A 14,992-nucleotide genomic window follows, 5' to 3' on the forward strand; every position below is an offset into this window, starting at 1 on the left:
AAATTAGCATATAGAGATAATGGCTGAAAAAGTCCCCAAAACTGATAAAAGACATCCCCCTACAGATTCACAAAGTCCCCAAACAGATAAATATAAAGAAAACCACACACAGACCTAATACACAAAACTGCTAAAAGCCAAAATCAGAGAAAAAAATTTTAAGCAGCCAAAAGCAGAGAAAAATGGACAGGAGAAACATACTCTAAGATAATTATAGTCATATCTCTGGCTTGTAACATCAAAAATGATTTTTGTCTCTATATACTTTTTTCCCCCATGTTTGGTAATCAGAAAATGTAACCATAAAAATTTTTGTTGTTTATTCTTTTTGTGGTTGTTCGTTATTTTCATTTTTTAAAGTAGCAGGCAAAATGGTTTGGGTCCTCCCTGCTCAGCCTATAAACCTAGCATTCAGGCTGCCATGCCCTGTTTGATGCTCCCATACCCTCCACTCCCTGTACATCTCATTACCGACTTGCATAATCATAGAGTAATCCAACTTCCCTCGAGCTCAGATTGAAATGATCTTTGTCACCAGACTCTGGGGGAGAAAGAACAGCTTTCAGAATCAGAAGATACAGGTTCAAATAATTATTTGGTTCCCCAGTGTCCAGAGTAAGTACACAGTAGGTCCTCAATAAATATTTGTTAGTAGATGGAAGGGATAAAGGTTAAAATTTATTCATTCTTCCACTTAATGAACCGGAGCATGGGAAAATTATATAATTCTCCAAACCTTGCTTTTCTGGTCTGTAAAACGGGATAATAGCACTTATCTGGCTGGGCTGGTTTTGAGGAATAATTTACATAACACATAGTCTCCTTTTCCCGTTTGCCTTTATTTACAAAGCACCCAACTTCTTTTAAAAACCAATTTCTCAGGGCGCCTGGGTGGCTCAGTGTGAGGTGTCCAACTCTTAATTTCGGCTCAGGTCACGATCTTGGGATCCTGGGATCGAGCCCCGCATTGGGCTCCCCATTCAGCACTGAATCTGCTTGAGGATTCTCTTTCCCTCTCCCTCTGCCCGCCCTTCCTCCCCCCCACCCCCGCCCCCCGCCCCGGGCTCGCTCTCTCTCTAAAATAAAAATAAATAAACCTTAAAAAAAATCAATTCCCCAAATTCATACACCTTAAAAAAAAACCCACAAGGAAATCTAAAGTCTTATTATTAGGTCTATTTGGATATAAAACAAATATTACACTCTATTTTCTTGGTAATGTCTATGCATGATGGGCCTCCAGACCAGGATTCAGTGTGTTGACTCAGACTTCTGAGTATCAGCCATGGTCTCTGTACACTCATCTCTTTTAATCCTGCAAAATGAAGCCTTAAAATTGTATTCTTGTATCAAACATCCACTGGGCATCATTCCCCCTTCCCTCTCATTTATTTCCCGTACTTGCCAAAGCTGTACACTCTCCTAGCATGCTTTTGAATAGAATTCTAAGACTTCCTCCACCCGCCTCTTTCTCTCCCAGTTTAGACATCGACCTGTTGGGTCCATAGACCATCTGCATCTCATCAGAGCATGCTCCCCGGGGTTACATTTCAAAAACTACCTCTTTATTTCCCCTGTGGTTTCTCTTTTTAGAATCCTTTGTGTCTCCCCATTGAACAGATCCTTGATTCGTTTCTATTTGATTTTTCAAGGGCTTCATGCTTCCTTTCTCCTCAGTGGGATGGATGTTTTCACACAAAGCCAAGTGAGAATGTAAAACATCTGCACCCCTGGCTGAAGGAGCATCAGGGCTCCTGCTTTGCTAAGTAAAATATTCCAGGATTAATAATAAATAGCACATTGCCCTGGTCCTTTTGGGACTCAGCCTGGGGACATAAACACACTAAGTTTAGCATGCCCTTACATGCCATTTCACAAACAGAAACAGTACTTGGGGGTGCATTCCTGTTTCAGATAAACATTTAAAGAAAGGCTCGCTAGCCTTGTCTTCTTTTTTTTCTCACGGCAACAGGATGAGGTGGTTCCCTGTGATGCCACTTTACTGAAGGATAGATGGTGGCTTTGAGACGGCCCTTGTAGTGAATGCTATTGGTGCCCCACCCAGGTCCCCTCATATCCTTTTACCAGATCAGCTTCTACACATGAAGCTGGCACCTGCCACCTTCAGAGGACTGCCCTTGGGCATGGACACCACCTTGCCTATATGAAGAGCTGAAAAATGCCAAGATTTTTGTCCCCTTGTGCCCACTCCAGGGTTGCCCATAGACAATGACTGCAAGGTGTATAAATAGCTCAACTCCTATTCCTCAGGGCATCATTTACACTCCCCAGCACCCCACAGGATCGGGCTGAGTCTGGGAGTTGAGCTGAAATCACTCTTGCTTGGTTTCCTCCTCTTTCCCATCTTGCTTCCCCAACTCCCGTACTGGTTGATCTTGGGAGTACCTTCTTTAATAAATCATTTGAGCCCAAATGCTTGGCTCAGTGACTGGTTTGGGGGAAAAACTAAGGACAGCTCTATTTTCTTAGCCCTGGGCTTCAGGGCCCTTCATGCCTCCCCATGGTGGCACTCCTCAGAGGTGACAAGATGCCAGAGGGGCGGCCTTCTCAGCCCTGGGCATGAAGCCCTGCATGCCTTTCAGCTCCTGGCAGATCTTGGGGAGGATGACTGGCAGGGCATCTAGAGAGGTCGGATCTCATCAGAAGGGCCTCCAGCCTCCACAGCTGCTCTGGCTGCAGGTCAGCCCCACACCAGCAGAGCCGTTTTACCCTAAGGGTTCAGGTGCTCTGAGACAATGGGCTTCTCCACGCTAACCAGTGTGGATCCCGAATCTATCATGTGAAGAGTCGGTGCTGTCTGTGTAAAGCCAGCAACCGTTTTACAACCTGAAGGTACAGAGGAGGCCCCAACAAGGACAGACTGAATTTCTCACAAGTCCGAAGTATGGGTCTTAGACTTGCATTGAAACTGACTTAAAGCAAATAAAGTTACATCTTTCTCTCCCCTGACTGGTACACTAAGATCCATGCTGGACAGAAGGTAGGTGAGGTGACCAGGTCCAGAAGGTCTACAGGAAATGGACATGATAATGGAGACATCAGAGAATATGTCAAGATAATGTGGAGACATTTCTAGGAAACATGATTATTCAGTGCACACAAATAACACCATTTTTTGTGCCCTCTGGTCAGTCAATTATATTGACTATGACAAAAGGAAGTCCACACTCTTCATTCCTAATTTAGGAAGCGGACCCCCCTCCCCCTCCCCTTAATAATCACAAAACTCGGGAGCGGGGGAGATCCCAGCTGTGGCAAGTAAAAAGATCCCTTCTTCCATCACATTACTATCCACCAGTGTATCCTTGCTCACAAAAATACCTTTTTACGGATAAATGTAGAATTTCAATATGATACACCAAACACCCATGAATATCTGTCTTTTCCTTTTGCTTTAGTCTCGAAGCTGCAAGTTCAAATTAGAAGACAAGATCTATAAAAAGCCCCTAGGAGGTGGAGAATCCAATCACTGCTTTGCCTATTGGAAGTCCGGCATGCCTCTCTGTACAGAACGACTGGGGGAGGGCCGTGCACTACGGATTTCATGGCCTGATTTTCTTGCACTGTATACTAAGTGAGTGCTTCCTCAGCAGAGTAAGGCACTGGAAGATGTTTTCCAGAAGCTTTAACATAGCAATGTTCTTATTTAAACCCAGAAACAGAAGTGATGTCAGTTAACGTTTATTGTACTAAAGTACTTGAGATACCTCAAGGCACCCCCCAGCCTCGCTAAAGCACTTATTTAAAAAAAAAAAAATGGTTGGGAGACTTCCAAGTACCTATTCCCCAGGTCAGATTTTTACCAAAAAAAAAAAATTCAGAGGAGTGTATATACACAGTATATATATTGTTACATATTTTTTCTTTTTTTTCTTACTAGCACCAATTTATCCTAAGTGACTAGTGTCTTTCTTAACTTTGCTTCTAAAATTACATCAGAACATAGGACCCTAACCAAGGAATAAAAGCAAAGGTAGTCATGGGGGCCTTGAATGAATCTGAAAGGGGAATGGGGTCTCCGCACACACTAGCCAACCCCAGCAACAAAGACCTCATCAGGCAGAGCTGATTGAACTGGGTCGCTACCACCTAGCCTGCTGTGTTATCTGAAAGAAAACGTGCTCCTCTGGAGGGGGGAAGCTGCGTGAAATGGAACCAGGTACTAATTTAGATGCTTCTAAGAATAACCGCTGGGCATTTGCTGGGATGTCTTATCACATTTGTGTTCTCCTTGTGGTACTTTAACCAGGACCCATGTTGAAATTAATGCGGTATGACCAGTCCATCAAGGGCACGATTACGAAAGATGAGACCATTAGTGAAGGCCCAGGGATATTTCCTTAGGTTGGGACCACCCACTTTCTAACCCCTGTCAGAAAAATGCTAGGTTTTTGCTCAAATCCTTTAGAAGATTCCAAGTCTTTTAGGAAATACTACAGAGTTTGCTCAAATCCTTTAGAAGATTCAAAGTCTTTTAGGAAATACTACAGGCTCTCTTCACAAACACCACTGGGGTCTCCACTCACTTCCACCACCCCACCCAATAAAGAGCTGGGCTGGTTCTCATGCACACACACTTTGTGTGTGTGTGTGTGTGTGAGAGAGAGAGAGAGAGAGAGAGCTCATGAGAGAGAGATATCAATTCTTGGGTCTAACACTGGATCTTTTAAAATCAATAGTACAGGGACACCTGGGTGGCTCAGTCGGTTAAGCGTCTGCCTTCGGCTCAGGTCATGATCCCAGGGTCCTGGGATCGAGTCCCGCATCGGGCTCCCTGCTCCGTGGGGAGCCTGCTTCTCCCTCTGCCTCTGTCTCTCTCTCTGTCTCTCATGAATAAATAAAAAAAATAAAATAAAATAAAATCAACAGTACAATCATATTTTGAGCATCCTTCAGACAATGCAATCCTGAAATATGTTATTCAGCATTGATCAAAGGCTTACCTAATATTGTAAAGAAACAAGCAAATGCTGATAGAGCTGACCTGAGCTCCAGTCCTCTATTAAGTTAGCCTCTCAAAGAAATATTTTCATGAGGTATTTTAAGCTGAGTTCTCCCAGAAGCAGGCTGTGAGACAGAGATTTGAATGCCAGTGGTTTATTTAGGTGGTGGTCCCAGGAAGGACAAACTGTAGTTAGACAGGGAAGTTCCCATTATCAAGACAGTCACCACTGGGGGCCACTGATGCTCAATGCCATTGGGAAACTCTGAGAGTGCAGAACCTGCCTCTGTCTTATCTTACCTAAGGGTCAAGGGGTATGATGAATGCAATGACCAAATGCAATCAATCATTTGTTGAAGGATGATGGGATTAACGTTAATTTCTCAGCACCTCCTGTCTGCCCATATATATGAACCAGTGGGCTTTGGGAGCCCAAGAAAACCCTTAAGCAGAGTTGCAGGAGTGTGGGTTGGAAGCCAGTGGGTCAGCATACATATTAATGGTGTAAGCTTAAAAAAGCCCAGCTACCTTTTTTTTCCAGGGGAGGTGGAAGGATCTAGTTTTTAGAAATATTTGGTATAAAAAGAGATTAAATCTGTCATTTACAAGACAGAAGTAGATACATTTCCCCAGCACCCATCTTTAGATAAGGAGAAAAAAAGGAGAGAGGATGTAACAAAATGGGTAATATTTGCACCTCCAAATGAACTTGTGTTCACTTTCACTTAATATACAATTAGGGCCACACCATCTAAGGCATTTCTCTGTTTGCCTTTGCTGCCAGAGAACTCAGAATCAGAGACAATTGAGGCTGATCATTTTACCAGATGCAAATGTGGACGCTCCATTTCACTCTCTCGTCCCCTCTAATGTTCTCTTTCATTCATTCTTACCCTGCTTCTAAATCATTTTGATTCCTTGTAATTACTATTATTTATACCTTGCTTGCCTTCAGAAATGGTTTGATATAATTTACAAAACTGCACATCAAAAAACATACATTTCTTTTCTCGAAATGTATATGAATGAAATATATTTGTAGTAGCTAGACAGCCCCGGTTAAAAAAAACTAAGCCAGGGTACTACTTTGTCTCTTTAATAAGAGCTGAATTTCAGAGGTGCAAGATTATCTGAGAATGTCGGCAAAGAAAACAGATCCAAAGTCAACACAATTCGTGACCCCCTTACCTAGCTGGTCTTGGGGGTTGGGTGATGGAGGCATGTTGGTCTCAATTCTTAGTATACTCTTGGTATCCACCCATTCTCACTTGTCACCAAAATCAAGGAAACAGTTTGTGACAGAATTTCCATTCTGTTTGGAAAAGGCTTTAACTTTCCCACTGGGCCTTTGTTCATTCTGGAAACCTGAATGAACATGAGAGCAACACCCAGAGACAAGCACTGGCTGGGCCCTCCTCTCTTCTTCATTTCTCCTGTTCAGCTTATATTTGAGTGTAGTGTCTTTGGGTCAAACCCATCATCTTTTACCTCCATAAAGGTCTCCCCCAACCAGGCATAATGACACCAACTGGATTCCCCACCGCAAACCCTTTTTATCTCTTTCCAGCCAATGGAACTCTGTCCCCCTGAAGTTTTTCAGCCCTCTGTGGGTGCGAATGAGACAGTATCCATGCGAAATTATGCTTGGATGGCACACACTGCTATTTATTCATCTGGCAGCAATTTGGAGGCTGAGGCTTACAATTAGCTATTTGATCTTAATCAGTATTGTCCTTGGCTCCTGGTACACTGTGTCTTTCGGATACCATTTTTCCGGTGTTTGGATGGCCTACTTAGACAGCAGACACTGCCTGTGTCTAAGAGACAGGTCAACTTTGAAAAATGTTCAGAAAGTACTGGCCATTTTACTTTTGTTCAAAATCAACCTGACACGTCCTTATTTGGTGGAGTAAATGAGTAACCTACGTAAGGGGTAGAAACTTAGCTACCCTCCACCTGGTGGACCTGCTCGGTGACAGTCTTCTCGAGGCTTCCCCAAATCTCAGGTTTCTGAGTCAGCTACTGGGAATGAGGTGGGAGGTGGATAACAGTGCCTTCTGGGGAAAATGTCCCTGAGCAGTGTTTATAGTCAATTTTTCAAAATATAAGAAATACTCAGCATGGAAATCACCCAAACTAGGCAGTTCTGTTCCATTTAGCCTTGGGGATGAAGAGAATGAGCTGTCGAGCACATCTGAGTCCTAAAAGACTTTGCCCACTTAGTAATGCTCATTGCCACCGTCACCATCTCCAAAGGCTTTCCTACAGGAAGTTGTGGCCAGAAACCCTGTGGTATGTGACACTCTCCTCTGCACTTGAGAAAGGCTAAGACTGGAGTTGTTTTATGGTTCTGCCAAATAGGAGGGAAAAAATATACCAGTAGTTTATTTAGGTGGTGGTCCCAGGAAGGACAAACTGTAGTTAGACAGGGAAGTTCCCATTATCGCCCTGCCTTATTGCCCCAGTTCCTCGTACCTAACAGACACTCAAAAATGTTTGGCTATATGGGTCTGTAAAGTGACAAGGATCACAGTACCTACCCCGTGGGGACACTGAGACAATGAAATGAGACAAGGTCAAGTAAAGCACATAGCCTGGCCCATACTGAGAACAGAGATGGTAGAGACTACTGTTGTGGTTTTTAATACCTGGATGCCAGTGGAAAGGTCTTATGTTTTGTAGAGAGGAAGATTTTATCATCTGAAGCAGGGTGAGGGAGAGGTAGTGAATGCCCCACGAGGCAGGAGCCTTTAGAGAAAAGTGAGGGGGGCCTCTAGCTTCTGTCAAGGGGCTGGTGACGGTCTCCAGGCCCATAGAGGCAGGGATGTTTGTTCCCACCAGAAGTTAATTCTGCTTTGCTCTCACGTTCTCCCACTCTTCGCATCCTCCAGTCTCTTCCCTCGGTGACAGGCAGCCCACCCCCCCTCTAATGGATTACCTCTTAACCCAGAACCAAAATAAAATCTGCCTCCTGCATTAAGTCCTGCCTCAGTGACCTCATCTGCCAAAGCAAAAGCCAAGAGGGCCCTGTCAGGGGCAGGCTAGTGGAAGGAATTCTTAGTAAAACGATGGTGGGTCTGGCCCTCTCCACCCTGATGGGTGCCCCATCCTGAGCTCTTGGAGACAGTCAGGCTGGAAAGTTGACCGTGTGCCCTCACCTGTCCTCTTATTATCTACTGGAATGATGTCCATAATGAAAAGGATTGCTGACTCGCAAAACGCACCCCTAATATGCCAGCCACCAAGCATCTGACCCTGAATGGGGTATAGCAACGCTTTGGTTAGGAGGCCAGAGGCCAATGCTTTGGTTAAGAAGCCCATGGAGCCCATCAGGGTTAATGCTAAAATGTGACTTCATCTACACAGACTCAGGTTCATCCAACAAGGAATGATTCAAATGAAAAGGAAATGTTTCCCATGAATTATAAAACAAACAAACAAATACCTTGATAACTATATAAAGGCAGCTTTTCCTGTGTTCAGTAATAGTTTTTGCTTTTCAGGTATTAATCTAAAGGGGATGGCATTCCTCTAAATACACCAAAAAGGACGTCAGAGATTCATTACCATGTCAGGAAGGGAAATAGAGGGGAGGCTCAGGTGTAAGGAGGTGTATGAGAAGGCAGCAGTCCATTAGCTCACGGTCTTCTTGGGCCTCCTCCAATTTCTGAAGGCTCTGGGCTATCAAGTACGTGTGGGTACCAACTATGGGTTCCTCAGGACTCTTCCATGGAATTATCCCTCTACTGCTCAAGCCATCTCAAGCCAGACTGCTCATTCTCTTTATTGCCATGTCCCTCTAATAAAACATCTAAGTGATGGTCTGGAGCACCAGTCTCCTACATGACCCCCCGGGGACTGACATACAGCCTACCCCATGTTAAACGAGTGACTTCTGAAAAACCCCATGAGAAAAAGGGAGACTGACCCCTAACATGATGCTTGGGTAACCTACCCTGGAGCTTCCAAATCCAGTTCCTCCCGGGCATTACTCCATTCATCATTTCTCACAGCCTCATTTCTGGGCTGCCCTGGTTACAAAGGCTCCCCATCCATCATGCCCAGTGTGGGTGTCTTCTGGGATTTAGGATTCCTCTATGACAATGACATTGGCAGTGACTACTTGCCCTGTTAAAACCAGATCCTTCTGCCTGTACCTAAGTGCAGCGGTAAGCAATACTTAGTATCGGCAATGATTTGCAAAAAGCAGTTCACAGAGGAAACTTAGAAAGTTGAGGGGAGAATTCTCCTAAACCCTGGAACCCCAAGACAGGTGTGTCATAATCATCCAGTTTGTAGAAACTGGTGCTGTTCTCCCAGCCCCTTATCTGGAACATCCCCTACTTTCTGCCAAACTTTTAAATGGCCATAGCAGGGGAGGCAAAAGAGGGTATTATGCGAAATGAAATAAGACCGAGAAAGACAAATACCACACGGTATATACACTCATATGTGGAATCTAAAAAAAACAAATGACTAAACAAAAAAACCCAAAAAGCAGAAACAGACCTATAAACACAAAGAACAAACGGGTGGTGGCCAGAGGGAAGGAGGTGGGGGATGGGCTAAATGGGCAAAGGGGAGTGGGAGACACAGGCTTCCAGTTAGGGAATGGCTAAGTCACAGGGATGAAAGGCACAACACAGGGAATACAGCCAATGACACTGTAGTAGCCTCGTACGGAGACAGATGGCAGCTACAGTGGGGTGAGCCTCCCATAGCCTACACAGAAACTGAATCACTACGTCGCACGCCTGAAACTAATGTAACATCGGGTGTCAACTATGCTCAAATAAGAAAATTAAAAAAAAAAAAAATGGCTCCTATGATTCAACTCAGTGCCTTATGTGGATTATTTCATTCCATTCCCCACAAACGCTCTGAGAAATACGTGGTATTATTTTTCTGAACTTTATAAATGGGGAAACCGAGGCTCATTGGAGTGAAACGGGCTGCTCAAGGTCATTCGGCTGGTAAATGGTAGGCTAAGAGTCAAACCAAGGTCTTTGTGCCCAGAGAGCCCAAGCTCTTCACCCCAGGATGTACCATCTCACTATGGACAAAGGGGGCCCCGTCTTCCATAAATTAAGGCTAAGCCCCGCCCTTGGAACTGGGTAAAAGCCAGTCCACAATTCCATGTTTACGATGTCTCCCTCCCCTGAGAGGTCTTGGGACAATCTGCACGCAGCCCACCATAGCCCAGCATCTTCCGTCTATGACAGGAGAGGTGAGCATGACCCACTGGCGGGCTTGGCACATTCCCACTGCATCAGTGTTACTGTTTCCATGAAAACCCCAAAGTGCCTAATCACTTATTCTGATGAGAAATGCGGTTGCCCCTTTGAAGCTAAAGTATAAAGCGTGCCTCTCATCTGGGGCTCTTTCTTCCCAGTCCTTGGGACAGGCTAGTGGGAAACCTTCTCGTGCTCCAAACCCCAAACGAATCCGGATTCCCCAGTGTTCTTTAATTGGTGGAAGCTGATTTGTTTTGTTCAAAGCGCGTCAGAGCCCGCAGTGTGAGCATTGTGCCCCAAGATTTAGCCCGTTTCATCGTCCTTCATTAGGATGCAGGGGAAAGCCCGGGCATCGATAACTGGGCCAGGGAAACAAAGGCAACATGGAAACTGGAGCGAGGCGATGAATCCCTTGCTCTCCACTTGTACAAAACAAGATTCCCACCATTTACTCAAGAACTTATTTTGTCCTTGTGCCCCATACAAAGAAACAGGAAACTTCAGAGGAGGAAAAAAAAGTTGGGGGGGGGAAACTCGTGGTTTCTTACACGGTGGCCCAGGGAGGTTGGGGCCACTGAGGGTGCTGGCAGGAGGCAAGCTTGACCCCAGAGCTCCCCATGTTTTGCTCTCAGAGGAGGTCACCTGGGACCAGGGGAAAGTTGCTCCTCCTTAGGAAACAGCCGGAGGAGAGATCTGGGGTAGCAGCAATACAGACTGCATGGGGACCTTCAGCCTCTTGACGTGGGGAAAGAGCCCAGCCTGTATGGGTCGCTTCTTCCTCTTCCTTTGCTACCCCAGGAAGTCCGGGAGCCAGACCTTTCCTCAGAAAATGGAAAATAAATCCATTTTCAATTTGACAAGAAGAGACCCTCGTCTCTCAAATGTGAGTTCTGATACTTATTTTGAGGACTGGTGATTATAACGGCTCATCTTGTAAACTGGTGAAACATTTTGGGGACCATTTTGGCAATACCTCTCCAAAGTTTAAATCTAGGATGCTTTGAACTAACAGTTCAACATCTAGGAATTTCTCTTACGAAAGTACCTCTAACATATGAATCAAGAAATCGGTGTTAGGGGCGCCTGGGTGGCTCAGTTGGTTGAGCGACTGCCTTCGGCTCAGGTCATGATCCTGGAGTCCCGGGATCGAGTCCCGCATCGGGCTCCCTGCTCGGCGGGGAGTCTGCTTCTCCCTCTGACCCTCCTCCCTCTCATGCTCTCTGTCTCTCATTCTCTCTCTCTCAAATAAAAAAAAAAAAAAAGAAATCGGTGTTAGGATATTCATCTCTGCCCTCTTTATAATAATAAATTAAGTATATGGTATCAAGTCCATCTTAAGGGATTAGATGAACATATATGATGGTATATACATCCCTACAAGGGAATACTAAGAAAATCACTTGTTTTTAATGAGGTAAACCAACATGAGCTGGCCTGGGGAAAACGTCCATGATGCAGGCACTGAAAACCACAAGTTAAAAAATTGCATGTATACTTTAATCCACTTTTGTTTGAAACAGGGTTTCTCAACTTGGGCATGGCTGACAGTTGGGCCAGATCACTCTCGGTCTGAGTCTGCCTGGTGCCCTGCACAATGTTGAGCAGCATCTCAGGCCTCCACCCACTAGATGCCACTGACAGCCTCCCCCCTGCAATTAGGACAATTAACAATGTTTCCAGATGTTTCCAAAGGCTCCTGAGGGCGGGAGTGGGGGCCAAAATCACCCTCAACTGAGAATCACTGGTTTAAAATAGTGATTTATCGGGGTGCCTGGGTGGCTTAGTCGTTAAGCATCTGCCTTCAGCTCAGGTCATGATCCCGGAGTCCTGGGATTGAGCCCCACATAGGGCTCCCTGCTCAGCGGGAAGCCTGCTTCTCCCTCTCCCACTCCCCCTGCTTGTTTTCCCTCTCTCGCTGTCTCTCTGTCAAATAAATAAATATTTAAAAAAATAAAAAAATACTGATTTATCAACAACTTAGGTTTGCACATCATAGGAAAAAAGTCCAGAAGGACCACAGTAACAGTGATTCCACTGGGAACCAGCATGGGTCAGGGAAAATAATATTCTCTTTTTATTTGATACACTGCTGGACAATTTGATTATTTTTACAAGTATATCTTTCTTCTGTAAGTAAGCAGAAAATCTATTTCTATTCCAGTCCCACTCACATTCTTAAATATATACCAAGAAAAGAATGAGAATAGCTTAAATCAAGAGACAGGGAATCGGGATTCTCTTTGGAAAAGAGTGACAGGCAGATTTTACCTGGGAAGGAAAGTCCTTTGAGAGGACTAGGCAATGGGACAATAGGACACGATGACATGACCAGAGCTTATCAATTGTTCATCTGTCGAGAACTGTGTCTGGGAAACTGAATAATATGGGAACTGTGGAATTCTAGCCTCGAATTTTGAAGTTGATGGAGACCAGTGCCTTGTGCTCTCTGCTTCAAATCCTTTATCTGCTAAAAGAAACATCCCTCCACATTCCCACAAAGATTTAGGGAGGACAGACCACTAAAGCAGTATCTATGAAGTGGTTTCCCCTCATCAGATTTGGTGCAACTTAAATAAAAGATGGAATTCTCATTCATATTTGATTTGGTGCTTTTAAAGCGATTTTGTAAAACAAACGCCTAGTTCAATTTGGGCATTTCAAGGTTTACAGAATCCCAGAATACTTGAGCTTCTTGTTCATTTTGAAGCAATTTCCTCCAGGGATATTTTTCCAGTTCAGTGGTATACTCATGAGGAAAACAATAAAGTAAATCTCCCCCCCCCTTTTTGTTTTTCTAGCTAATAGGCTACTCTAGAAAACCACTAAGGTTTGTTCGGAAATTACAAGGTAAACTGTCACAGCCAATTTTTGTAATGCTTCCCTCATTGAGTTAGTTGGAACTCCTGCTGAATTTCCTAGAAGAAAAAACAAATCTAAATCTTACAAAAAATAATAAAACATTTGGTCCCCCACACGAATGCCAACAAATAATGTATCAGATATCCACCACCAATACTTTCACCTAGTTACAACAACAAGATACTGAGGAAATTGGGGGTTTTGAATGACGTTTTAAAAAGTGGCTAGAGAGAATTTTCTTGTCCTTCTATGCTGGTGTTCTGAGACCAGAAGTGATTTGAGACAGTTCGTGACTCAAGTTATGAATCAATTCATAATGACACATTTTACATTCTTTTTCATTATATATATTTGTTTTGTTTTGCTTTGTTTTCTAGATAGAATGACAATGCTGAAAAGTCCATGTTTGGCTTGTAAGCAACTCATTAATATTCTAGTCACAACTTTTGATCAATTTCTCTCCCCCCCGAACCCCCATCCCTGCCCCTGCCCTGATTTGACCCAGCTTCTTAAAGCATTTTGGCTTATTTGGTGATATTTTACTTCTCTCCAATTTCACCTTGTTTTTCAAAGCTCTAGTTATTGTGCAATTAGTTAGTTCATCAAGAAATTAAGCTCCCCCCCCCCTCTTTTTTCTCCCTCTGAATTTAAAAGGTAAAGCTCAGGATTTGCCATTGTTAAGATTCCAGATTCACTCTATACACACATTTTTAAAACAAAGAAAAGCAGCATTTCTCTTCTCTGCCTTGCACACAATACAGCAGGTTCAAACGAGACGGGAACCATGAAGCAGAACATCTTTTTCTAAGCATCCAGCATAACCACGCTTCGGTCACCTGTGCCAACCCAAAGCAAGGGATGCTTTCAGCAGAATGCTGTGTCACACTCGAGGACACACTGTTGACACCATGGCTTCTGTCTGCCTTGTTTACAAGGAAAACTCATGAAATTGATTGAAGAATGGACGAACTTTATAGAATGCTATCAGACCAGGGCTCGTTATAGGATGACCCCAAAGTACCTACGCCTGATAGTTACAAGTGGTTGTAGCAGATGCTGCTGGTGATCTGCCCTCAGATGCCTTTTCACCGCTTCTGTGGGCCCCTTGCCTTCCCCATCCCCCAGTCTACATTGTTTTGCTTCTATTGGCCTGCACCTGAGATCTCTTTGACTATTCAAGGGCTACTGGAACCACTCGGCCCACATGCATAGAAAATCAGCCATGTTCTCCTACTTGCCCAGGGCAGCCCCTGGCCAATGGCTGATTGCAGGGGGGCCATGAAAGCCCAGCTGCCTTGCTATAAAGTCAGGACCCACCCAGAGATGTAATTCACATGCCAGATTCCATTGAGGCTGGATTTTGCCTGAAATCACACCTTTGCTTGGCTTCCCTGCCTTCCCAGCCCAGCTTCCCCACTCCCTTGCCAGCTTCTCTGGGACCATGTTCTAATACATCACCTGCACCCACACTCGCCACTCAGGATCTGCTGGGCAGAAACCCTACCTAGGCTCTTATCTGTCCTCCTTTGCCTTTCCCCCAAATTCTGAATCTTCTCATTCTTCTGTACATCTCATTCCGTGCTGATAGCTGTAGTTCATGACACCTGTTTCCGGTCTCAAATTTCTGTTAGGACACATGTCACACACAAGCCTTGGTTACCAGAGACCCCTGAGAAATGACTTCTGGTCACGGTGTTGAGTTCCCCTGTGCCAAAGGCTTCAGACCATACAACAACATCCTGGAGTCTATGAATGCTACCCTGGAGCAGAACTCCAAAATTCAGATCTTACCACGGACAGGGAGTTCAGACTGAGAGCCACGGGAGGCTCTATGATGGCAGCTTTCTACTGTTGGCCCTTCTTCCATGTTTTTGAGCTCTGGATATTATTTGAGGCCATCGAAGGCTTATCTTTTTGAGGGGTACTTGCAGCAGGT

At 44.5% G+C, this 14,992-nt stretch overlaps 1 protein-coding gene across 4 annotated transcripts in view; it reads right to left on the bottom strand.

Moving 5' to 3' along the window:
- Nucleotides 1-14,992, bottom strand: part of PAMR1 (peptidase domain containing associated with muscle regeneration 1) — a 109,065-nt gene that overhangs the window by 13,269 nt on the left and 80,804 nt on the right. The window lies entirely within an intron of this gene.

The sequence above is a fragment of the Mirounga leonina genome, unplaced genomic scaffold (assembly GCF_011800145.1).
Source record: "Mirounga leonina isolate KUSES-001 unplaced genomic scaffold, KU_Mleo_1.0 Mir_166, whole genome shotgun sequence".
NCBI classification, from domain to species: Eukaryota; Metazoa; Chordata; class Mammalia; order Carnivora; family Phocidae; genus Mirounga; species Mirounga leonina.